This window comes from Mobula birostris, chromosome 7, assembly GCF_030028105.1.
Source record: "Mobula birostris isolate sMobBir1 chromosome 7, sMobBir1.hap1, whole genome shotgun sequence".
Lineage (NCBI taxonomy): Eukaryota > Metazoa > Chordata > Chondrichthyes > Myliobatiformes > Myliobatidae > Mobula > Mobula birostris.
Window position 1 is genome coordinate 152,796,706 of NC_092376.1, and position 26,613 is coordinate 152,823,318.

General features: G+C 37.9%; 1 pseudogene; it reads right to left on the reverse strand.

Annotated features, from left to right (window-relative positions):
* Nucleotides 1–25,649, reverse strand: part of LOC140200976 (rap guanine nucleotide exchange factor 6-like) — a 39,137-nt pseudogene extending 13,488 nt beyond the window's left edge.
* Nucleotides 25,650–26,613: the final 964 nt, after the last annotated feature.

A 26,613-nucleotide genomic window follows, 5' to 3' on the forward strand; every position in this document is an offset into this window, starting at 1 on the left:
TGGATAATATGAGGGGACATAACTATTAGATGACTGGAGGAAAGTATGGGGGAGGATGTCAGAGGTAAGTTGTTCATGTTACATAAAGGGTGGTAGGAGCATTGAACACACTGCCGGGGTAGTAGTAGAGGCAGATATATTATGGACAATTAAGAAGCTCTTAAGATAGGCAAATGCATGAAAAAAATGGAAGGCTATGTGGGAGGAAAATGTTAGATTGATCTTAGAGTAGGTTAAACAGTTTGGACAACATGGCCGAAGGGCTGTATTGTGCTGTGCTGTACTGTTCTGTTCTATGTTCTATGTTAAAAGCAAGTTTAAGTGTTGAGGTAACACACATAAAAGTTGCTGGTGAACGCAGCAGGCCAGGCAGCATCTCTAGGAAGAGGTGCAGTCGACGTTTCAGGCTGAGACCCTTCGTCAGGACTAACTGAAGGAAGAGTGAGTAAGGGGTTAAATGTTGAGGTGATAGTGTTTCTTTCCACGGAGAGGAATGAAAGCATAAAACAACAGATAACCAGAAAGTCAGTTGGCAACATATACTGTGATTAGCATTAAGTTGTATGCTGTAACTCTCTCAAAGAAACTGAAAGCATTATCTTTATAAATTATACAACCATTTATGAAACTTACTTGTTTAGAAGTCCTATTAAATAAGAAATAGTTTTCAAAATGGAATACATTTTCAACAAACTTTCCCAAAACTAAAACATTCAAGGCTTGCATTGCCCTGATAACATTTTAAAAATGGAATCCTTTGTTGGTTTCTTGACAATTACTAACCTATTCCTGAACATTACAGCAGGATCCATGTTAACTGAAGTCATGCGGACAGCATGGCGAATCTCCTTGGCGATCATCTGCAGCTTCTCGAAATTTGTTAAACCGTCCACTTTGGAATCATTTCCTACACAGAAAAAGAAAGATAATTTTGCCACTGGATGACAATTCCAATTTATATCAAACTATACAGGAATAGAAAAAAAGTAGGCCTTTTGTCCTTTGATCTTATTCAGTAGCTACAAATGCATTTAATGCAAATGCTTTTGAGAATCTGCTTTGCCATCACTGATGAAGTTAGCAGCTCAAAGGCCAACTGCCACAATCATCCTAACTACTCCTCCTCACAGCCTGACTCCTGCAATGATGCCATTGTCCTTTTCTTCCAATTTGTCTGTTTCTGCTGCAGCTGTTCTCAAAGTAAGGCCCTCTGCTTGAGGACATCCAAGATCTCCCCTTTGATCTGGAAATTTGGCCTCACACTGGTTGATAGAGCACTCACTTGCATTTTCTCTATTTCCCGTACACATGCCCCTACCTCCCCTCTCCACAGGCAGGGCAAAGTTAAGACTTCACTTGCTCCTCACTTTTCAGACTCCACATCCAGTATGTTATCCTTCACTAGCTCCAAAGGGATCCTGCCACAGTCGCATCTTACTCCCTTTCTACAAGGACCACTCTCTCTATAATGTCCTGGTCTACTTATCCCTTCCCAACTACACCTCCCTGTCCTCTGGCACTGTAGGAGGTACAATGTTTGCCCTTTACCTTCTTGCTCACCACCATCCAGAGACCTAAATAGCCCTTCTAGCTGAGGCAGAGATTTATGGGCACCTCCTCCAACCTGGTCTATTGTAGCTGATGCTCATAACGCGATTTACTCCTCCTTGGCAAGGCCAAGTTTAGGCTAGGCAACTGCTTTGAAAAGCATCTGTCCTCTGTCTGCAACAGTCATCTTGAGCTTCCAGCTGCATGTCACCATTAGCTAGCAACCCCTGTCCTTCTCTTCCCCTGCATTTCTTTATACTGGACACCTTTCCTCATACCCATCATCTCCCTTGACATGAAACTACTGCACAGGACCAAAAGAAGCTTCAGCTAGTCAGCTCCATTTGGGCGCTAACCTACAAAGGACCCAGGACATCCTTAGAGAGCAGTGTCTCAGAAAGGCAGCGTCCATTATTAAGAACCTCCAGTACCCAGGGCATGCCCTTTTCTCACTGTTACCATCAGGTAGGAGGTACAGAAGCCTGAAGGCACACACTCAGTGATTCAAGAACAGCTTCTTCCCCTCTGCCATCCGATTCCTAAATGGACATTGAAGCTTTGGACACGACCTCACTTTTTTTAATATACAGTATTTCTGTTTTTGCACATGTTTTAAATCTATTCAATACACGTAATTGATTTTCTTGTTTATTTATTATTATGTTTTATTTTATTTATTATTATTATTTTCTCTCCCTCTGCTAGATTATGTATTGCATTGAACTGCTGCTGCTACGTTAACAAATTTCATGTCACATGCCGGTGATAATAAGTCTGATTCTGATTCTGATTTCTACAGATTCCACTTGAACTGCTGTGTTCTTCCAGCAGTTTACTTTTTGCTCAAGAATCTAATGCAGCTCCATTTAGACAAGGCACACAGAAATGTGCAGCTTCGTACACAATATTGTTAGAACCTACCACCTATTCAGCACACAAAGTTGATTCTTGACGAAGGCTGGTGGCATTGTGGATTGTGTAGAAGATTATCAAGAATTACAACAGGACATTGATAGATTGCAGAGTAGGGATGAGAAGTAGCAGATGGAGTTTAACCCAGAAAAGTGTGAAGTGATTCAGTTTGGAAGGTCAAATTTGAAGGCAGAATATAGAATTGATGGTAGGATTCCTAGTAGTGTGGAGGTACAGAGGGATTTTGGAATCCACATACATAGATGCCTCGAAGTTATTTGGCAATTATGTTATGTTGTATGGTGTGTTATCCTTCACTGTTCATGGGATTCAGTTCAAATGCAGTGAAGTAATGTTGCAGTACTATAAAACCCTGATTAGACCACATGTGGGATATTATGTTCAGTTCTAGTACCTCATTGTAGAAAGGATGTGAAAGCTTTACAGAGGGTGCAGAGGAAATTTACCAGGATGCTGGCTGCTTTGGAGAGTATATCTTATGCGTATAGGTTCATCAAGCAGGGGCTATTTTCTTTGGAGCAAAGGAGGATGAGAGGCAACTTAATAGAGGTGTTTAAGGCAATGCAAGGGGGAATAACTTAAAGGTGATTGGAGTAAAGAACAGGAAAATGACAGAGGTAAATTTTATATATACAAAGAACAGTGGATATGAGGAACACGATGGTAGTGGTGGTAGGACGATTAAGAGACACTTAGTCACAAGAATGATAGAAAAATTAAGGGCTATATGGGAAAGAAGGATTAGATGGATCATAGAGTAGGGAAAAAGTTTGCACAACGTCAAAGGCAAGGCCAAAGGTTCTGTTCTGTAATGTTCTATGTTCTTGATCCTATATAAATCTGTAAATCATGTTGGAGCACAAATTTAACATACACATTATAAGATACCTGTGAACTACGTGAAACTAGCATTTGCATAATTTCAGCCTTGGGGGACTATGATATTATCTGCCATCTATCCAAATGTATGATACAATGAGACGCTATATATTAAGGTGACTCTGTATTGCACCAAGCAAATTGATGACTGAAGGTAGAGTTCTGGGATGACCATGACGATGAAGTATTCTGGTGAAAAGAATTATTATTTTGTAGTATTGCTCATTTCTCCTTAGTAAACAAGTTTAAAAACTGGGGCAGACTCAATGGGCCGAATGGCATGCTTCTGCTCATGGTCTAAAATGCCACAGGGATTTTGTATTAATGAAAGACATAAAGGGAATGTTTGCTAATGGAAATTTGGAAAGCAGCCTGTTTCAATTGAAAAACTGTCAGTACCTGTAAAATGCAAGCCTAAAATATGATGAACTTCATAACAGCAATTGATTAAATAATCCAGATCAACAACAGATCCCAAAAACTCTAGTTAATCCTAATCCCAAAAAAAGTCAAGTGCTATTGATCACAAAATACTTAATTTAGTTGAATATATATATATTACTGAGGTCAGAATATTTTAATGTGTTTAGGATTTTTAGAACAATCGGAATGTTGACACATTGAACAATTGCAATTATATCAACTAGAGACAATTAACTGAATTATTTTGTGCAAAATATATCACATAAAAACAGAAAAAATAGACTTCCTGGATTTGATTCATTTCATGTCACGTGAAATTCTTGCTCTGCTGAACAAACATTTTGCAGAAGACATACAACAAATTTGTAGCTATTAGGTTAAACATTGCCCTATTAGGTTAACCATCACCCTGTTAGGTAAATTTATACAGCTATCAAACAAAAACAAATCTGTCAAGTTTCATCTACCTGACAACTGCACAGTTTGCTTCAAAAATTTGATACACCCATAACCTCAAAAAAGTGTTTCTCTTTGTATTTAAATTCTAGTGTCATGGGTGTCATGCTCACCAAGTTGTGAAGGTCACTCATATTTTCCAGCATTTGACAGAGTTGTGACTGGCAGCCTAACCCTCACCTCTCTGAATAAACAAACCCACACAGTTAGAAAATTAGTATGTGACCAGTGGTTTAATCAGCATCCTGAGAATAATGGAAACTCCACATTGTCACACAAAGGCTGAGGATGCCACTGCAAGAGTTAAACACTTAACAAGCAGTTGATCGCATGCTGTGAATTATCTACATGAGCAATTCTGACTTGAATAAAGGAATACCTTCGTGCAGAAAAGTGAGATCTTTTTTGACTACAGGGAACAGTGGAATGATGGTGGCTGCAGACTCTGACTGCTGAAAACATTTCTGTATTTTGCCATGTTTTCTCGAGGGATCAAAGAGACCTTGAAGGTCTTGTAGCAGCTTTTCATACTTGCTTGGAAGCTTTTCTCAAGTGCCTCTAAGATGTGCAACCGGTGCAAGATTTAACCCACTGAAAAATAAAAAAAGATAATGAAAACCTTTGGAATATTTATATATTTGGTTTTTCAAAAAAGTAACACTGAATAAATACATTATCATGCAGATTTTTAAAATCTGAGATGCATTAATTACAAAGTATGATGTTATTTACAGTACAAACACAAGCCTATTGGTCAAACAGGTACATTCCGTGGTTTATGCTCCAAGTGAGTAGTTTCCCATTCATCTTTATCTAACTTAATCAATATCTTTCCCTTACTTTCTCCCCTCCACTTACTTGGCTGCCATTGAATGCATTTATACTATTCTTTGCAAACACTGAGGACATTGAGTTACATGTTCGAATGAATCTTTAGGTAACAAATATCTCCAGAAATTGCTACCGAGTTATTAAGACTTACAGATTTAATGCCACTGTTTCAGTACAAACATTTTCAAACCTATCCTCTCAAACTCCTGCACCATCTTAATAATTGCTTCAGAATGCCCACTGGTTTTGTGTCTTTTTTTAAAAAGGGAATGGTCCTCAAAACTGTTTAACCTTTCCAGATTTGTATTTTCTCTCAGTTTTATCATGTTGGTATTTATTGCCCCTTTTGCTTTAACCTGTCCAGGCGATACAGACCAAAACAATAAACCATACTTGAAGCATAGCCAAATAAAGGTATGATGCAAGCTTCACATAGCATATGCGCTTTTCAATTCTATCATATGTGAAACCACCTTCGGTATTTGATTCCCTTTTCACCCTTTAAAATGGCTTTATAAACCTGCAGCACTATCTTTTAGTAATTAATGCAGTTGTTTCATTGATCCCCCAGTTTGGCAGGTATTTTCCAAGGAGTATGCACTCTCATGCCCTCTATCAAAACAGATATCACTCTTTCATGAAGAAAAATGTTTGCCAATATATGAACATTCTGAAAGTTTATTAATATCTTCCTTTCACAGTCCTCCTCTGTGGTGCTGTGGAGGATGGTGTCCACAAGTTTGGAAACTATATTGTGAATACCAAGCCCGAGTGTTTATGAAAATGATGAAGCTGAGAAGCCTCGCCCTTGATCTTCCTGAAATAACACCTCACACATTTTTTCAGTCTGAATACTTATGAAGAGTAAAGCAAGCTTAGCAATTATTACAACTTTTCTTTCTAAAAATTCATTCATTATCTGATAATAATTGTATCATGGAGAGCATTTTGACAGGCTGCATCACTGTCTGGTATGGAGGGGCTACTGCACAGGACTGGAAGAAGCTGCAGAAGGTTGTAAATCTAGTCAGCTCCATCATGGGCACTAGCCTACAAAGTATCCAGGACATCTTCAGGGAGTGGTGTCTCAGAAAGGCAATGTCCATTATTAAAGACCTCCAGCACCCAGGACATGCCCTTTTCTCACTGTTACCATCAGGTAGGAGGTACAGAAGCCTGAAGGCACACACTCAGTAATGCAGGAACAACTTTTTTCCCTCTGCCATCCGATTCCTGAATGGACATTGAACCCTTGGGCACTACCTCACTTTATTTAATATACAGTATTTCTGTTTTTGTACATTTTTAATAATCTATTCAATATACGTAATTGATTTACTTGTTTATTTATTATGTTTTATTTTATTTATTATTTTTTCTCTCTCTGCTAGATTATGTATTGCATTAAACTGCTGCTGCTAAATTAACAAATTTCACGTTACATGCCAGTGATAATAAACCTGATTCTGATTCTGAATTGACCACTGTTATCAATGCCTGCTTTTACTGTTATGATACAAAGCAGATGATACAAATCATCATTCCTGATGTAGTCAGCACTTTGTTTTTGTTTCAATTACTCAGTAAATTAGACAACATCTAGAGAAACAGATAGAGAATTAGTGTCCAGGTCAATGACCTTTGCAAAGTCAACCAGGTCAGAATGCTAATAGATATAAAAAGGACAGACCAGGAAAAGAGACAAATTAAGTGGTTGGCAAATCAGTTGAGCCTTGATCAGTTGAGTCAGTGGCCTTTCTTGTATCTGTTCCTAAACTTGAAGTCATTCTGCCCTACGTTAAACCTTGTTCAATGATCACTGTTCCCAGAATCCTAGAAACATACAAGAGAGAAACAGGCCATTTTGGTTTAACTCTTGGCCTTTTAGTTTTACCAACCATGACACCTACCTATGCTAATCCCATTTGCCACATTAGGCCTTAATCTCACATTCCTTAATGCCTTTAAGTATTTCTCTAAATGTCTTTTAAACTTTGTAATTTTCTCTCCCTCCACCACCTCCTCAAACTCATTCCAGATAGTCACTTCACTGTGAGAAAAAACTTTTCCTTCAGATTATCTTTTACATTTCTCCCTTCCCCCTCACCTTGATCCTGTGTCCTCTTGTTCTAGACCAGGGGTGGCCAACCTTTTACATTCCATGCATCAATTTTTTCACTCATGAGTTCAGATACGCCATACGACTCTTGTACCCTCATTCAATTCTTGTAAAAATACGTTAATATAAAACTCGTGTGTGAAAAAATCACATCTGAACTCATGCGCGAAAAAATTGACCCTCCTACCCTGAGAAAAATTATTTTGACTCTGTTTTATCTTTGTAAACATCTGTAAGATAAACCTTCAGCCTGCTACATTCCAGTGAGAATAAATCCTCTAACCTTAATGAATTATGTGAAAAAGACACCTTCTAATTGGTCGCTTCTCTCTTTATCATTCATTGGTCGATTAATTCTATTAAAATGAATATTTTACCTAAATTTATATACCTTTTTCAAGCCGTACCTGTTTTTATACCTAAGTCTTTTTTTTGATTCTTTAGATTCGGTTCTTTCTTCCTATAATGGAAGAACAGAAAACCCCAATTAAATAAAGCCCACCTTCAAAAAATTAAAAAAGAATGGAGGCCTTGCTCTACCCAATTTTAGGTTGTATTATTGGGCAATTAACATACAAAATCTTACGTTCTGGTTATATTATATTAATTTGTGAGGATTGTCCAAATGGGTCTTTTTGGAAGGCAACTCTGTTACGAAATTTTCTAATTTCTCTTCTTGGTTCCTCTCTTCCTTTATCTTTAAATAAATTAACTGACAGTTTGGTGGTTAAACACACTTTGAGGATCTGGCTACAGTTTAGGAAACATTTCAGTTTATTGAGATTTTCCCTTTCTAGTCCTATTTTTTCTAAATTTTTAAATCATCTACGACCGATTTGTTTTTTAGAGAATAGGATAGATTAGGCATCAAACTATTTCAGGATCTATTTGTTGGAGGGGATCTTTCTTCTTTTGAGCAGCTCTCAGTGAAATATAGCCTATCAAATACCCACTTTTCTCAATATCTACAGATTAGAGATTTTTTAAGATCTAAACTACATATATTTCCTACCAGCCCAGATAAGAACATAATAGATGTAATTTTTAATTTGAAACCTTTTGATAATGGCTCAATATCTTATATTTATGGTCTGTAGTTGGGACTGAGAATGGCTCCTTTAGACAAAATTAGAAAAGATTGGGAAAAGGATTTATAGACTTCATTATCTGATGAGACCTGGAGGGCTATTTTCAAAATGGTTAATACTTCATCATTATGTGCTCGTCATTCCCTCCTACAATTTAAAGTGGTACATAGGGCTCATATGTCTAAAGACAAGCTCTCTCGTTTTTTTGCAGATATATCTCCTTATTGTGACAGATGTAATAATGGAGAGGCTTCATTAATTCATATGTTTTGGTCATGTTCAAGCCTTGAAAAATATTGGAAAGATATATTCCAAACTTTTTCTGTACTTTTTAAAGTTAATTTTAAGCTCAATCCTTTGACTGCCTTATTTGGTATTGTTGAGGAAAGAGCTATAATTTTGGAGCCTTCTCATTTGCGGGTACTGGGTTTTATTTCTCTTATGGCTAGGAGGGCGATCTTGCTTAATTGGAAGGAGGTTGCCCTGTCCCCCCACACATGCTCAATGGTTATGCGAAGTTATATCATGTTTAAATTTGGAGAAGATTCATTGTTCAAGTTCTGATTCTAATCAAGATTTTCAAACACTATGGGGACCCCTTCTGAACTATTTTGAAAATCTTTGAATTGTTATTGTTATTAAAATATAGATCAGGGCTATTATTATAAAACACTATATGGTAAAGAATTCCTTTTTAATTTATTTTTTTTTACCAACCAGCTTTGTCTTGGTAGTGGGTGTAGATTTTTTTTAATAATATAATTAACCATATTATTGTATTTCATAATTCAATTTATTTTATTTGATTGATCATGAATATGGGATACCATGATTGTATCAGTGTGATTTATATATAGTGCATATTGTGCTACCTTATTTTGATTTATACTAAGTATCCTCATGAATTCCGTATTTGTGTATATGAAATTTTATAAAATTTACTAAAAATATTGGAAAAAGAAAAAGAAAAGGAATAAATCCAGCCAATCTAATCTCTTCTCCTAAATACAGCCTTCCAAGCTATTCAATGTGTTCTGCACTTTTTAATGCTACCACCCCATTCCAGCAGTGTGGCGACCTGAACAGTATACAGTATTCCAAGTGTGGTCAAACCAAGTTTTGTAAACATTGTTGGGTCCTTAACTTTTTCCAGCCCCTGTACAATATTGCATTACTTTAAAATTTGGTGTTTTAAAAGCTCTCTTTGTTTCTCTGCTTTTATGTATTTATTTATTGAGATGGAGTACAGAACAGGCCTTCCCGCCCTTCAAGCTGCACCACACAGCAACCCTTGATCTAACCCTAGTCTAACCACAGAAACATTTACAATGTCCTATTAATCTACCAAACAGTAGGTCTTTGTACTGTGGGAGGAAACTGAAGCACCCAGAAAAAAACCCACACATTCCACAGGGAGGACATAAAAGATCCAAACTCCAAAGGCATTGAACTCTGAACTGTGACACCCGAGCAGTAATAGCATTGCGCGACCGCGGTGCCTCAGTTCTATGACGGAAGCTGTATTTCACTGAAAGGCCATTGTTGTTAAATGGAAGAAGGCAGATGCTCAAGAGTTTTTTTATTCCCATTCTATGTCGAGCACTGCTCGTTTTACCCCATGACCCAATGACAAAGACTTATAGGTTGGTTACAGATTGGTTAAGACTAATAGGCTGGACTTGGTTTGAAAGTTTCCAAATGCATTCCCCATACACCTCTGTAGCAAGTGAAATTCTTGCTGAGCCCCAGTTCAAGCAAAATCCTTTGTTTTAGTAAAGTTTTTAAAGTAAATTGTCAGTAACTAGGGAGGAGATATACTTGATAAAGGGTCTTGGCCCAAAACGTCAGATGTTTATTGATTTCCAGGGATGCTTGACCAGCTGAGTTCCTCCAGCATTCTGTGTGTATTGCAGAATGTTTCTGTTTTTTTAAAGTTTCCAGCACCTGCAGATTTTTTTTAAAATTTCCAATGTATCTCTGTTAAACTATTTGCATACTTCTTACACCTTGGCTTCCTGACTACTATTTTAATGGCTACAATACATTTGTTTCCTTCCTAGTCTAAGTCTTCTATCTGCCTTTCTTTGAACTTAAAGAAACCCTCATTGTTAGCTTTCTAATATTTCTTTCAGTTTGTTCTCAATTTACATTCTTCTTTTCTTTGGCCTTATTTGCTGGAGTCTGAATTTATCCTAATCTTTACTGCCTACTTGCAACTCTTGCTAGCTATACATTTTCTCCTTCCTCAATTTCCTACATTTGGTATGGATTGATCATTCCCCATTTCTCAGAATCGTTCCTCCTCAATTATCCACTTTAGTGTCCACTACTGCTTATATATTGTTTTATCTGCCAATCAATTTACCAGTTCTATTCAACCAATTCTCCCTTCATTCCACTCTAATTCCCTTTATTCATGCAGTAGTTTTAGACCTAAGTTTTTCATCTTCTAGTTGAATGCCAAATCTATTGTGCAATGATTACTGTTTACCAGTGGATCCTTTTCTCTGACGACATTCAGAGCATTAAGTGCAACACTTCAGATAAATTCAAAATACAGTAAAGAAGCACGAAAGAAAGGAGAAATTATAGCAGAAAAGCCATAGGAATTGACCATAAAAGTTACACTTTTCTAGTTCCAAGACAGAGTGGTGGGTGAGTAGTCTAGACATGGTTTCTGCATGTTCTATTCAGAGACACGAAGTGCTGAGAACCTTTCTAGGTTGCTTCTTCATTTTTATCGGTCACAATACAAGAAGACTCATGAACAAGAGAAAATCTGCAGATGCTGGAAATCCAAGCAACATAAACAAAATGCGGGAGGACCTCAGCAGACCAGGCAGCATCCATGGAAAACGTACAATCAACATTTCGGGTCAAAGCCCTTCGTCAGGACTGGAGAAAAAAAGCTGAGGTGTAGATTTGTAGATTTGAAAGATGGGGGGAGGGGAGAGAGAAACATTAGGTGATGGATGAAACCTGGAGGGGGAGGGATGAAGTAAAGAACCAGGAAGTTGATCAGTGAAAGAGACAGAAGGCCATGGAAGAAAGAAAAAAGGGGAGGAGCACCAGAGGGAGGCAATGGGCAGACAAGGAGATAAGGTGATCGAGGGAAAAAGGGATGGGAGATGGTAAAGGGGGGCGGGGAGAGGCATTACCAGAAGTTGGAGAAATCGATGTTCATGCCATCAGATTGGAGGCTACCCAAACAGAATATAAGGTGTTGTTCCTCCAACCTAAGTGTGGATACTCATGAGTTGGTAGAGTGTTATTTTGCTCCTGAGTTAACTTTGGAAATGTCCAAGTTTTTCTTCTGCCTTCCGAGACAACTTTTGCCTTAACAGGTTTTCGAATAAAGGACAATTTTCAGGAAACTGGTATCAATGTTGTCCTCTTCCAAAATTGATTGAATGCAATAAGAAATTTAATGCTGGCCTGGAGGAGGATACTATCAATGGTTAGGCTATCCTACCAGCTGAGGTGGAGGTTTTGCCTTTTTCCATTAAATAACAACTTAAAAATCAGTTCAAGCACTGACATAGTTTCCGTCTTGCTTAATTCCACTATATGGAAATTATCTGTGTGAGAAGGTTTATCTTGCTTATTTTTTAAAAAATCATTTTGTATCTCTAGCTCCTAGTTTTAAATCTCTCAAAAACTAGAAATATTGTAATTTTAAAAACTTCTATAAAGTGAACTCATCTTACAGTGCCAGAGTGGATTAGGTTTTCCTCTCTGGGTTATTTTATGTGTCAGCTTTGTATTTTAGTATTGCCATCAGATGCGCAACAATGCAATGTGTCCTATCTTACACTGCTATAGTGCTGACTGCATAACAATAGCATAAAAATGGATTTAATACAGGGCAAATCTATATTCGAATCACAGAGCACATAGCAAAGTATTGTCACGGTCTGGTTTTGGAAGGTGTTTTATCCTCAATACCAGACCTTCACTAAAACAAAATATCAGTTTTAAAAATTGCAAACTGTGTGCTTTCTGTTTTTTAAAACAATTCCTATTTGTATATTGAAGGTAAGGGAAAAAATGAAATAGGAAAGCAATTAGTGACCCAAGAATAGATTTCAATTAACAATGATTAGATATTATGATTTTTTAATGCTGCCACAATGAGAATTTACATTATGGAATATATACTAATCAATTCTCTAGGGGAAATTAAAAAAGCGTTCTTATAAATTTAATCATAAAGTAATTGCATTTTATTTCCAGTGTAGCATGGCCTTACAATGCCGTAAACTTTGTGTAACAGAGTGACAGCTGATTTGGTCCTAGACTTCAATGATATTGCAGTTCATCCCCATGGAATCCATGACCAGATTTCAGATTACTCTGTCTGATTTCTATGATCTCTTTTGGAAAATTACCAGGATAACCTAGTGGCTCTGCTCAGCAAGTTGATTGAGAGTAACAACTCAACAGGTGAAGGGGAGGTAAAGGATACTAGGCAGAGAACGTTAATTCCTCTTTCACTTCATTGTACTGTGCATTGGTAACACAAAGCACAATGCCATCAAATATATAGTTTTTAAAAATTCTGTCCCTACAAAACTAAATAAAAATAACACAATTATCTATAACCTCTAATTAAATACATGCTGTTGCATCAAACAAAATATATCACACAAGAAAACAATCATTAAAAATAAACACAGCAAAAATATTCACTATGATAACCTGCAGATGAAACGGGTACAAAACAGAGGAACAGACAAAAAGAAGTTACACTATTTGTGGACTATATAGATCATTTTAAGGTGATACATATTCTAGAAATAATTTAAGTTAAATTAAATCATCAAATCATGCAAAAACAACATTTATACATTTTGAACTCGAGCTCAAACATTGAAATCAATCTGACTAAATCACAAAGGCTGAAATAAATATATCACTATTACTAGATTGTATTTAGCTCAAGCAACTATGGAAAAATAATTTCTTCATAGATTTTTAAGGAAACTAAATTGCTGAAGCTATGATTTTTTAAAAAATCCTTATGAAAACCAAGACCAAAATTTTCTATGATAACAGCTGATTATAGTAAAGAAACTGAAAAAGATTGCACAAGTCATTGAAAAAGTAAAATAAAGGATCCTCAATAGATTCTTCTTAACTGCAGGATTTGTAAAATCAAGCATACTAGTAGCAGGCTGCAACAGGTCAGGGCTGCTAGAAGAAAGAGTTCCAGGGAATGGCATTATAGCAACGCTGTGCCTGAACTGCCTTGTTCCAACGATGCTATCATCCTGAGACTGGCTCACTCCAGCATCACTGTGAACCATTAAAGAAAGAATAAAACAAATTGGTGTTTGTGATAAGCTGTATGCAACAAATAATAACAATAGCAATAATTCTTAATGGGACAGAACTGCAGTCTTCAGTGTCCAACTTTCAAACTACTAAAAATATCTATATTTCACACTTTCAATGCAATCACGCCAACAATGAAGAATATTTATTGGGCATAGGCAATGCCATACACAGGAGGGTGAAGCAAAGCAAAGTGAGAGTCACCCTGGGCTGTTCTTGGGTACTTCTGATGAATGATTGCAGATCAACACTAGCAGTAGGCCAGAAACCAGGTTACTTGTCTGCCCTCATTCAACTCCAAAGGGACGATGCATATTTTAGGGAGTCAATGAAAACAGCACTATGATGCTAAATGTTTAAAAATGAAGGATGACACAGCACAGGCAGACATTGTTTAGTTGTTATTAAGAGCAGTTACTAAAATGCGTGAGAATGAGGTTAGAGCAGAATGCAATTGACGCTTATTTCATTCACAAATACAGTATGTTCAATACAGAATAACATCACAGCACAAATTTATATTAAAACTTTGGTGGAAGTGGGCCAAAACATGGAAATGGGTGATGCTACCCAAGTCTGTATATCAGAAGTGTAATGGATTATCTTTTACAAAAGCACAAGTGAATGTCACATGATGTCAATCAAAAAAAGTACAAAATTATGGATGACACCTCCAGCAGTTCTGCTGCTTGACAACTTAAAAGAACAAAACTTCAACTTAGAACAAAAGAAAAATTATTTTCCTAAATTGTATAAAAACATGGCTTCCAGCAACTGGGCCTTTAAATGATTTGTATGCAAAGCCTTTAATAAATTAAATATCTTACCAAAATAGTCCCCTTTATGGGTTATGCAATCACAGAAAGAAGACAACATTTAATATAATGAGATGAATTACATTACGAAAAGCATACAAAAGACATGGATAAACAACTGGCTGTGAATGGAGGAGGGTTGGCCATGGAGCTAGCAACCCTTCCCCATAAAAATCTAGTGTTACAGAAACTCCAAAGATCTCGTGCCAAAGAGAGGAAAGATCTCTGAAGATGGGCTACACCTGGGGACCAATTGAAAGATTTGCCCAACATAAAGGACTCTGATGAGCTGCTGCCGGTGGCCTATGACCCAGTAGGGGTCATGGACTTAAGCAAGAAAGTAAATAACAAATGATTATAATAACCAACAGTATTGAAACTGTCTTACAGATCAACAGTTAAAGGCAGGACTGACTGGTTTAGATCATCAAGAAATGAGAAATAAGGATAAACAAAGGACAAACAGGAGAAACTCTGCAGATGCTGGAAATCCAAGCGACACACACAAAATGCTGGAGGAACTCAGCAGGACAGGAAGCATCTATGGAAAAAGTATAGTCAGCATTTTGGGCCGAGACCCTTCAGCAGGATAAATAAAGGATTCAGGTTCAAATTATCTAAAAAATACGTAAGTAATGCAATATTTAATTTCACCCTTATTTGGGAAAAATAAATAACAAGGTTCACTTTGAAGATATTTTTAAATATCCAGATTGTAACACCACCTTGTTATCTATCAAAAAAAGCACGAACCGTGATTTTATTGAGGTGAATCATACCAAATCACACTGATGGTCACTTATGTGCATGTGAACAATGAGCAAGAGGCTGCTGTAATGTTAGCGATGACTCAAAAGCTTCAAAGTACATTTATTATCAAAGTACGTATACAGAATACAACTCTGAGGTTTGTCCTCTGGCCGGGAGTCTATCCACAATACAGGATAATACTGTTACACAATGAACATTATAACAGAAAGGAACATGGATGTCTTGGTCCACCACAAGAAAATCACTCCAATAAGCATCAAACTGGAATAATAGAAGCTTGTAACCTCTGTTTTATTAAGCTGATAGGAAAAATGTGTCTTTTACTTGCTGCTAGAAACCAGCATAGACAGCTAGTATTTTATCCATTTGTCCTCTTGGATACAGGTAGCCAAGCAAATCAAAGGAAACAGAAGGATTTGATGGAAGTACTCATTTAAAAAAAACACTGCAGCTTGTTTTGATAACAAAAAGAAAAATACTGTAGAATTCTCATGACCATTTGCAGCAGAACCATGAAAATTCAGAAGTTCTTTTATAAGATGTTATAATGAAACCAACAAGTGAACACATGGAGGAATTTAAAGCGTACACACATGTAGAATTACAGCATTTAAATTGATTTGGCATCCATGTGTAATTGAAGAATGAGCTTTGCTTTCATACCATGATGTCACTTAACAGACTTGAAAAGCAGAGATCACATTTCAGAAATTTAGTCCTGTCACACCAGCAGTATCGCAATTGTGAACTGTGGAAAACAGAAGTGGTCGTCTTTTTGTTACATTTTGAGTCCCCGGGAATATTTTTCCAAATTTTATTTAATTTCCCAAAAACTCTCAGATAAATAGTTCAATCTTGAGAGCATATGCATGGAAGCATTTCATGAAAATACTTCAAAGTGGGTGAGAACATAGGATATTAAGATGTACCACCCTATTCTGTTTATTTACCTGATGCTTCATTTAAGATTTGAAGCTTGTCCTACAGGGTTTTGTAACTTCTCAGAATACTACTGCATCGATCTGCTGTTACAACCTCTAAATTATCTAGATTAATCCAGAAGCAAAAATGGCCATTATCAATGAACAAGTAATCCCAAATACAATTACTGATATTTTAAATTTCAGATTTCTGTGAATAAAGTTCATGTTATTGTTATTACAGGACAGAAATTGGAATGTGTGAACATTCAACCACAGAAAATATCAACTACTGTTCCTTCTAACAAGATACAACAAAACAGATTATCCTTATCCATCAATCCCCAGCAGCATTAATTGCTCCAGTCATATTCGCATGCTGTACTCTGCCTACCATGCTTATTTATCCGCGTCAGCAACCTCTGATAGGGACCATGCATTTCCCCATCCAACACTTCTGATCCGTCCAACTCTTCTAATCTACCGCACGAAGCTTCCAGCCTCTCTGGCCTCACCATTCAAATTTAAGCTCCAATCTTCCCTCTGGCTTCCAATACTCTCACCTGCTCTGGGACATACTCTTTCATCCGGCCACCAGTCAGCACTCGTTCTAGCCTTTCTAATTGTGTTCTGCTCTCAAATTGAGACTCAGCACTTTAGACCTCCCGATCAACAGCTGCTTTCAATATGGATGGCTATAACTGGCAAATAAATATGAAAAAAAGTCGCTACACAAATTCTACCATTCAATCTGGCATGACCTCCGATTCTATGGAGTTCCAAAATCTAAAATCATCACTTATAACCCATTTCTATGGGCTTCTAGGTTAATCTGCAGCCCAGGATTTCAATCTGCTACTTCTACTAAACCAGTTGCCTCTGGTCTTTACATTTGTCAGCATTTAAGAATATAAGAATTAAGAGTCAGAGAAGGCTATTTTGTCCCGTGTGCCTACTAAATAACACTATGGCTGATCTTTCTCTTGAGTCCAACTTTTTTCTACTATTACTCCTTGATTTCATTCATATGAAAAGATCAAATGATTTTTAGCATGAATATATTAAAGGAACTGGATAATCTTCAATCAAAAATTCATCTCGCTGAGCATTGCACTTACCTGAATGGCTTTGGTGGCAAGATGCTGAAACTTTTGTCAAATATTTTTCCCATTTTGTTTCAGCTGCCTGACATTGTGTTGGCTTTCATTTTCTTGTTACTTTTATCTGTTCTAAATCTCTGTGTAAATCTGGATGTGAGTAACAATTCCCCTTTCTTTTCAGCGGTTTTAGGAACATGAGGAACTCCATTCTTTTTCTCCTGCATCAACCTGCTTAAGAGTTCCTTAAAAACTAGAAGACAAAAGTGAAAAAAATAGCAATAGTAGAATGATATTTTTTTAAAAAAAACTCTCAGTTAAAGAATGAAAGTTGTCCAGGACATTGAGATTTTTTGGTAGTTGTTGTGGGATATTTTACAGTGATTCTGAGTTAATAGATGGGGCCTCAGTTTAACATCTTCTCCAAATGAAGCATTTTTCTCATTAATGCTGCATTCTTATTTTTATAGGCATCTGTTAGTCACATGAGACCATGCGCAGGCCTGGGCAAGACCGCCAGTTGCCCATGTTGCAAGTCTCCCCTCTCCACACCGCCGCTGTCGTCCAAGGGAAGGGCACTAGGGCTGATACAGCTTGGCACCAGTGTCATTACAGAGCAATGTGTGGTTAAGTGCCTTGCTCAAGGACACAACACGCTGCCTCAGCTGAGGCTCAAACTAGCGACCTTCAGATCACTAGACCGACGCCTTAACCACTTGGCCACGTTCCAACACATTCTTATTATTGTACTGAAATGCCAGCTTCGATTTTAAGCTAAAGCTTCAAAAGTAATGCTTGAACGCATCACTTTATGAATCTAAAGAAAGAATGTTACCACCGAGCTACAACAGAAATTGTATTTTAAATATACTATTTTGGCATCATAGTCCTTTGGTTCACCCCAAATACAGTTGAAGTGGAATTGTTTTCAGATTTATGAATAAAAATTAAGTACCATTGGACAATTCCAAATTGATATTCAAAGGACCTACAATCATGGACTCAACAATTCTCAATGGCAGCTTAAGTCTAAACATAGTTACCAAATATGTTAGTTTTCACTGTGATGGATAGATGAGTGTTAATTCTCAGAATTTCTTGAGCTTTTGTATACTGGCTATTCTCAAAATTCTGTCCATTGACTTCCATAATCTGTAAACAATTTATCATTGTTTTAAAAGTAGGCAGAGGAATCAAAGCATTTTCCATTCCTACAGGTTTGCATCTGTTCACAAGACTAATCACAACCACTACTGTTCAGCGATGCTCCTCTGCACATCACCATTGTAACGCATCATTATTCGAGTTACTGTCACCTTCCTGTGAGTTTGAACCATCCCCCCTCTGACCTCTGTCATGAACAAGGCATTTTCACCTACAGAACTGCTGCTCCCTGGATTTTGTTTTTGTCTAGCACACTATTCTCATTGCTGCTGCATGATTAGCTGGTTAGATATTTCCATTAACATGCTCGTGTACTGGGGTAACTGATAAAGTGGCCACTGAGTGTATATTCTATTGTATCACTCTCTTCTTGTGTTTGTGCTCTCCCTCTCACTTATAAGCACTCTGACCCAGACTCTCCCTCTTGCTCAATAATTATCTGGATTGAGATCAACTCCCTTTGCATACGTGACCAATGGATTAGAGCAAGTACACTGTAAAGTTTGTTGTGACGAGAGAGACCAAGGAAAGGTGGAATATCTCATGAAATGTTGCTTTAAGGAAGTTTCTCAGCAATGCAAATTAAATGTGCTATCTGCAAACAGCTTCAAAATCAGATGCAAAATGCTTGGTTTGGGGCAAAGATAGAAGCAGAAGTTCAATCTCTTGTACAGATTTATATTAGTCAGTTTTATATTATTGCTCTGACATTCCAAAGAAATAGTCACAGTTCATCTCTAACCAAACAAGAATCCAAATAAACAAGTGTTTCAGCAGCTACTTGAGACCCAATACGCAATTTATTTTTAGAACTGAACAAACAGAATGGTAAACACAAACTAGCATGTTCAGCTTAAATGAGGGGGACTATACTTAGTCTCTTTGTCCAATAATTAAATACCATTTTTTACAAAAAACTCAGAATTCAAATTGTTTTACTCTTACAAATACAGTAGCAGTATTTTCAAATACTATGTTCTTTACCTGGTCATCTCGTTTAAGTCCAGCCTCAGCAGCTTTACTACCAGGCTCTACACTTTCCACAAAGATGCCCAATCCTCTCTCACTGCCGCCAAGTAGACTAAAGTATAATGGGTGCTCCTTGGAAGGGTTTAGCAAAGTTATCTGTCACCATTTGGCTTTAGCAACAAAGCAATATTCAGCAATCTGAAATTTCCTTTCATTTTCTGAAAAGTACAATACACCCTGTACCAAATCTTACAATTCAGCTCACATATGTAAACTTGTCTCTATGAATACTTTATAATGCTTTTGGGAAGAACAATTGACATTTGTGAGAAACACTTTGGTGATTTTTATTGTATATAAATCACTTAATTTTTATAAATGTATGTCAATCAATATAATACAGCTATATATAAATTGTTCACTGGCTACGGGAACAAAGAAGCAGAAAAAATATGAAGCTAAAAATTAAGATAGGTTAATTAAATCATCCAATTAGAAATAATCAATTACAGTTTAGAGATGGGCTAAGTTTAATAACACAATTGATAGCTGTTAACCTTAGAGCAGAAATCTTGCTGAGGTTGGTGTAGAATACACCTCCTGTTGCTACTTGGACACGTCTTCAGTGATGAAAATGGAAATGAAAAAATGTACTTGAACAGTTTATTTCAGCCACCAAAGCATTGTAATTATCACAATTGAAGACTCTGTACTTGGGAACGATATTACTGAAAAACTGAAATGCTTGCAGGAATAGGACATGCTTACTTAAAACTATTGTCCAGTCATAATCATCTTAATCAGTGCATATTTGGCTTACCGCTGTTTCTAAATTGTCTTCAAATTCCTTTAAAAATTTGGTCGTAGCAAGACCTTCAAAGTCATTGAAATGATTATTCACCCATAAGAGTACAACTCATGCGACCTACAAAAGAATTGGTTAAAAGTAGAGCACAGAATTAAGTAGTTTAAACATGCACATGGACACACACACACACACACACACACACACACACACACACACACACACACACACACGCACACACAGGTTCTGCAGGTGCTGGAAGTCTTGAGCAACACACACAAAGTTCTGGAGGAAGTCAGCAAGTCATGCAGCATCTGCAGAGGAGAATAAATCGTCAACATTTCAAACTGATTCCCAGTGACTACAGACACGAGGAAATCTGCAGATGCTGGAATTTCAAGCAACACACATAAAAGTTGCTGGTGAACGCAGCAGGCCAGGCAGCTTCTCTAGGAATAGGTACAGTTGACGTTTCGGGCTGAGACCCTTTGTCAGGACTAACTGAAAGAAGAACTAGTAAGAGATTTGAAAGTGGGAGGGGGAGGGGGAGATCCAAAATGATAGGAGAAGACAGGAGGGGGAGGGATGGAGCCAAGAGCTGGACAGTAGATTGCCAAAGGGGATATGAGAGGATCATGGGACCGGAGGCCGTGGGAGAAAGAAAAGGGGGAGGGGGGAAAAAGCCCAGAGGATGGGCAAGGGGTATAGTGAGAGGGACTGAGGGAGAAAAAGGAGAGAGAGAAAAAGAATGTGTGTATATAAATAAATAACGGATGGGGTACGAGGGGGAGGTGGGGCATTAGCAGAAGTTTAAGAAGTCAATGTTCATGCCATCAGGTTGGAGGCTACCCAGACTGAATATAAGGTGTTCTTCCTCCAACCTGAGTGTGGCTTCATCTTTCCACCACCTCCAACGGGATCCCACCACTAAGCACATCTTTCCCTCCCCCCCGCCCCGCATTCCACAGGGATTGCTCCCTATGCAACTCCCTTGTCCATTCGTCCCTCCCATCCCTCCCTACTGATCTCCCTCCTGGCACTTATCCTTGTAAGCGGAACAAGTGTTGCACATGCCCTTACACTTCCTCCCTTACTACCATTCAGGGCCCCAAACAGTCCTTCCAGGTGAGGCGACACTTCACCTGTGAGTCGGCTGGGGTGATATACAGCGTCCAGTGCTCCCGATGTGGCCTTCTATACATTGGCAAGACCCAACGCAGACTGGGAGATCGTTTTGCTGAACACCTACGCTCTATCCGCCAGATAAAGCAGGATCTCCCAGTGGCCACACATTTTAATTCCATGTCCCATTCCTATTCTGACATGTCTATCCATGGCCTCCTCTACTGTAAAGATGAAGCCACACTCAGGTTGGAGGAACAACACCTTATATTCCGTCTGGGTAGCCTCCAACCTGATGGCATGAACATTGACTTCTCAAACTTCCACTAATGCCCCACCTCCCCCTCATACCCCATCCATTATTTATTTATTTTATATATCTATTCTTTCTCTCTCTCTCTCCTTTTTCTCCCTCTGTCCCTCTCACTATACCCCTTGCCCATCCTTTGGGCCTTCTCCCCCCTCCTTCTTTTCTTTCTCCCTGGGCCTCCTGTCCCATGATCCTCTCATAACCCTTTTGCCAATCACCTGTCCAGCTCTTGGCTCCATCCCTCCCCCTCCTGTCTTCTCCTATCATTTTGGATCTCCCCCTCCCCCTCCCACTTTCAAATCTCTTACTAGCTCTTCTTTCAGTTAGTTCTGACGAAGAGTCTCGGCCCGAAACGTCGACTGTACCTCTTCCTAGAGATGCTGCCTGGCCTGCTGCGTTCACCAGCAACTTTTATGTGTGTGGCTGCCAATTAACTTTGTGTTACAACAGTGATTACTCAAGTTTATGAGCATTTCATTGGCTGGCCCATGCACTTTATGATTTAAGGACAATCAATGCTTGCCTTGACAACCCTATCCCAAGAGTGAAACTTTAAAAAAATTATTCCGCCTTTAAAGTTTGAAAAGTACTGTACAAATGCAAGAACAGACTGTATCTTGTTTTAAAAGAACAAGTATTAAACTGAATTCAAAGGCACTGCAGCTTGAGCTACATGAAAATTTATCATTGCATATGTCCAAAAAAAAACCCAAGTTAAAACACCTGTATCACATGGCAGTGGAAAATTGAGTTACTAAAATCATTAAATTAAGACTGCACATCATTGCAACATTATTCTAAAAGGAAATAACATAGATGGTACTTTTGAGAATGCTACTAAATGGTAGTGTGGAAAGATATTTTACATGTTCGGCAAGGGAGCATGTGGTTCTATTTTTCAAGAAGGAATCAGAAACATTGCACAAACTCTAAATGCAGCATCTGTAGAGACCCATGAACAGGCCTCCCTACGTTCGGTTAATAATGCCACAAACAGAATTGATTAGTGGTTCTCATCAATGTGTCACAAACCCATCATCTTTCCAGCTAATGTCAAAGTGGAGAGTAATGAAAGTCTTTGCCTTTTTAAAGATTTGCAGTTGTATAGTTCCAAGATGAAAACTTGACTGGAAATCTCAGGGGTATGCAAGCCACATTGATGCAGCCGCCTCCTAGCTCCGCACAACTTACAAAAGACTGATACTGCAGGAAACTGTGGCAGCAAACCACCCTCTTCCTTCACCAACCTCCTACTACCTCCAAGAACCTAGTCTTTCTAGCTCTTCCTCTTATTTGCCTCTTCTCCACCTTTCCATTAGGTCCTGACCTGGAAGAGTTTAAGAACACTTGAAATAGAGAATTGCATGGAAAAATAGCAAAAACTTTCCAGATCAAGTCGTTTGCGCTACATAAGTAAATCAAAATAGCAGCAGCAACAAATTAAACCACTTCATCAACTAAAACCACCACATTAACCATAACATTTAAGCAGTTTAAAGGCTCAGACAATAGTACATTCTAAAAGTACTACTTGTCCATTCAACAAAATCTTCTGCTTTGCTGTCATTAATATATCAAAAATTGAAAAGTGCTTTAGAGATAAAATAATCTAACACTCAGCAGCGTGGAAAGGAAATTAGATTACAATTGAAGCTCTAATTAGAGAGAGAAGTTTTCAAATAGTTTCACAAAGAAAGCGGATTTACTAAAGTCAAGCATTAGACTGAAACAAAATACATATTTAACACGTCATTTGTAAGTTGCAGACTTGTTTTTTTTGTTAATTTTTATCTACTGTGAAAGTGCATTTTAAGACTGATCTGACACCATAGGTCATAATAAATCAGCATTATGGTGTATATACAAGAATATATTGTGTGTCAAAATACAAATTTAGCCACAAGGTCTAATTACACCCAGAATGGGACCACATTACATCCAAGGGTTTATCCAAGAGTTGTAATGACAAGGGATAAATGTGAAATATCCCTTGTTGTTTCCTCTGTAATGCTTCAATTGCAAATGAATCTCTCATTACCTTTATAACTATGTGTCCAGTATGATCCAGCTCTCTGTGCTCTTTCACCATTACTATCTCTCCTTCCTCCTCCACCTTGTGAGAATTTTCCTCCTCTTCATTCCGAATTTGGCAATTATCCTGCTGAGTTACACTTACAAACTGGTACAAGAGAAGCAAAAATAAAACATGTAAGTTATTTTGTTAATCAACCCTTGGTAATAATTAGCTAATCTTTAATGTATATAGCTTGAAACATACTTCAGGTTTAGCGCTGAAAGAAAAACTATTCCACATATGCTCACATTTCATACAGTTCAGTATTTAATGACAGTACTGGAAAATCAGCACGTCTTTCCCAAATATTAAAATGGCACAACAGAGCACAGGGGGAAGCAACTATCAAGACTGTTTCACTCTGGTGACTGATGAAACATGAATAAAATGGATCAAGATGCCAGTAAATTAGTGTATACTTAAACAACTCTTTCAGATCACACAACAAAACAAACACAACCCACAATGTTGTAACATTATTTACAAAAAGCATTATGGAACCCCCATTGATACTGGACTATGTAATGATCGGAGACTCCGGTCTTCGTGCTAGCCACAGTTAAGTATCTACAAGGTTTCATTTGACTATCCCAAAATGAAACGTTATGAAAACAATAATTTTTACTACTAAGTTTCAAAACTGTATTTTACAAATCTAAATATTAAAAATGAATGGAAAATAGAAAAATGTAATGCATTCTATTGAAGATAGTGGTTTAATCATATTCAGAAATGTACAAAAATAACTTTTCCTCTGATCTGGACTCATATCAGCATATGAGTAACAGACTTAAAAAGAAAATACGAAGGGGCAATTCATATTATATTTTTTCTAATGCCAGGACCACAGACCCCTTGGAGATGTTGGATTGTGTAGCTTCTTCTAGTAGGAGTTTAATTGGCCGTTGACAGACCAACATAAGGTGCATTACCGCCATCTGCTGAGATGGTGTGTAGAGCAAAGAGATAGGAAGTACAACCACTTTAGTCACCCCTTCCAAAAACTCAAATAAGATCAAAGGGTCTAATGCTTTTCAGAAAGGCAAATATACATTTATATAATTAGGGTGGCAGTGATATCTTTACCAATTATCCATGTTAAACTGTGTCTATCCCAATTATCTCAACTTAGCAATCAGATGTTACCTTTGCACCTCATAGGATCTGTATTCAAACAATACAGTGTATGCAGCACTGTTTCTCGACAAGAGCACTCCCTGCAAATGTCTGTATCATCTATAATAGTTCTGAACAAGGAATTATTCAACCTAGTATGTTCAATATGTTAAAGTTTAAGTGTACAGTAACTTCTTCTCTCTTGTTGTACCCATCTCCCAGTTGAGCACACACCATCCTCTGAATTTTATATAAATGACATCCTTTCTTTTCCTACTCCCATCTTTGTAGCCACATTGATCAGAATTCAGAATCAGGTTTATTATCACCAGCATGTGTCGTGAAGTTTCTTCCTATACACATTTTAATTATGCTTTTCACCTCCACTTTATGCAAAGGCACAACTATATTTACATCCTTAATTCTGAATGATTCTTTGCCTAGAAGGTCTGTCACATGGATTCCTTCAACTCCAACACGGGCAAGGACCCATAAGAAGTGGAATCATAGGTAAGCCCAGACACTGCAGCCTCAACAGATGTCGTCCAATTGTCTGGCCTACTACTTGAAATACCTGTTTTAATAGATGTTAAAAAACGAGAATGAATCAGAGCAAAGAAGTACATAATTAGGGCACACTTCTTCGACCCATTCCAAAGCTAAAATGATAACAACCATCTCAGATGTGAATACTGATACTTTGTCTGATCATGCTTTCTTGTTAGTCAACTGAACCCTTGAAACATAACCAGAAACACCTGAATGACCTGTCACTGGATCTTTTGAACCATCTGTATGGATGTGTAAAAAACAAAATATTTGCCTTGCACATATTGCTGAACTACCTGTGGCACTGATATAGCATCGATCTTCATCGTGATCTTTTCTTGATGAAACGCAAGCAAAGGGAAAGGCTATAACGGAATCACATAAAGGGGTACATTGGATTACATAGCTGGAGAGAGATTTCAAAAGAAGCTTTTCGTGATTTTTATTAATGACCTGGATGTGGGGGTAGAAGGGTAGGTTGGCAAGTTTGCAGACAACACAAAGGTTGATGATGTTGTGGATAGTGTAGAGGATTGTCGAAGGTTGCAGACAGACATTGATAGGATGGAGAAGTGGGCTGAGAAGTGGCAGATGGAGTTCAACCCGGAGAAGTGTGAGGTGGTACATTTTGGAAGGACAAACTCCAAGGCAGAGTACAAATTAATTTGCAGAATACTTGGTAGTATGGAGGAGCAGAGGGATCTCGGGGTACATGTCCACAGATCCCTGAAAGTTGCCTCACAGGTAGATAGGGTAGTAAAGGAAGCTTATGGGGTGTTAGCTTTCATAAGTCGAGGAATAGAGTTTAAGAGTCATGAGGTAATGATGCAGCTCTATAAAACTCTGGTTAGGCCACACTTGGAGTACTGTGTCCAGTTCTGGTCGCCTCACTATAGGAAGGATGTGGAAGCATTGGAAAGGGTACATAGGAGATATACCAGGATGCTGCCTGGTTTAGAGAGTATGCATTATGATCAGAGATTAAGGGAGCTAGGGCTTTACTCTCTGGAGAGAAGGAGGATGAGAGGAGACATGATAGAGGTATACAAAATATTAAGAGGAATGGATAGAGTGGACTACCAGCACCTCTTCCCCAAGGCACTACTGCTCAATACAAGAGGACATGGCTTTAGTATATTAGAGGAAGGTTTTTTACTCAGAGAGTGGTTGGTGCGTGGAATGCACTGCCTGAGTCAGTGGTGGAGGCAGATACCTAGTGAAATTTAAGAGACTACTAGGCAGGTATATGGAGGAATTTAAGGTGGGGGTTATATGGGAGGCAGGGTTTGA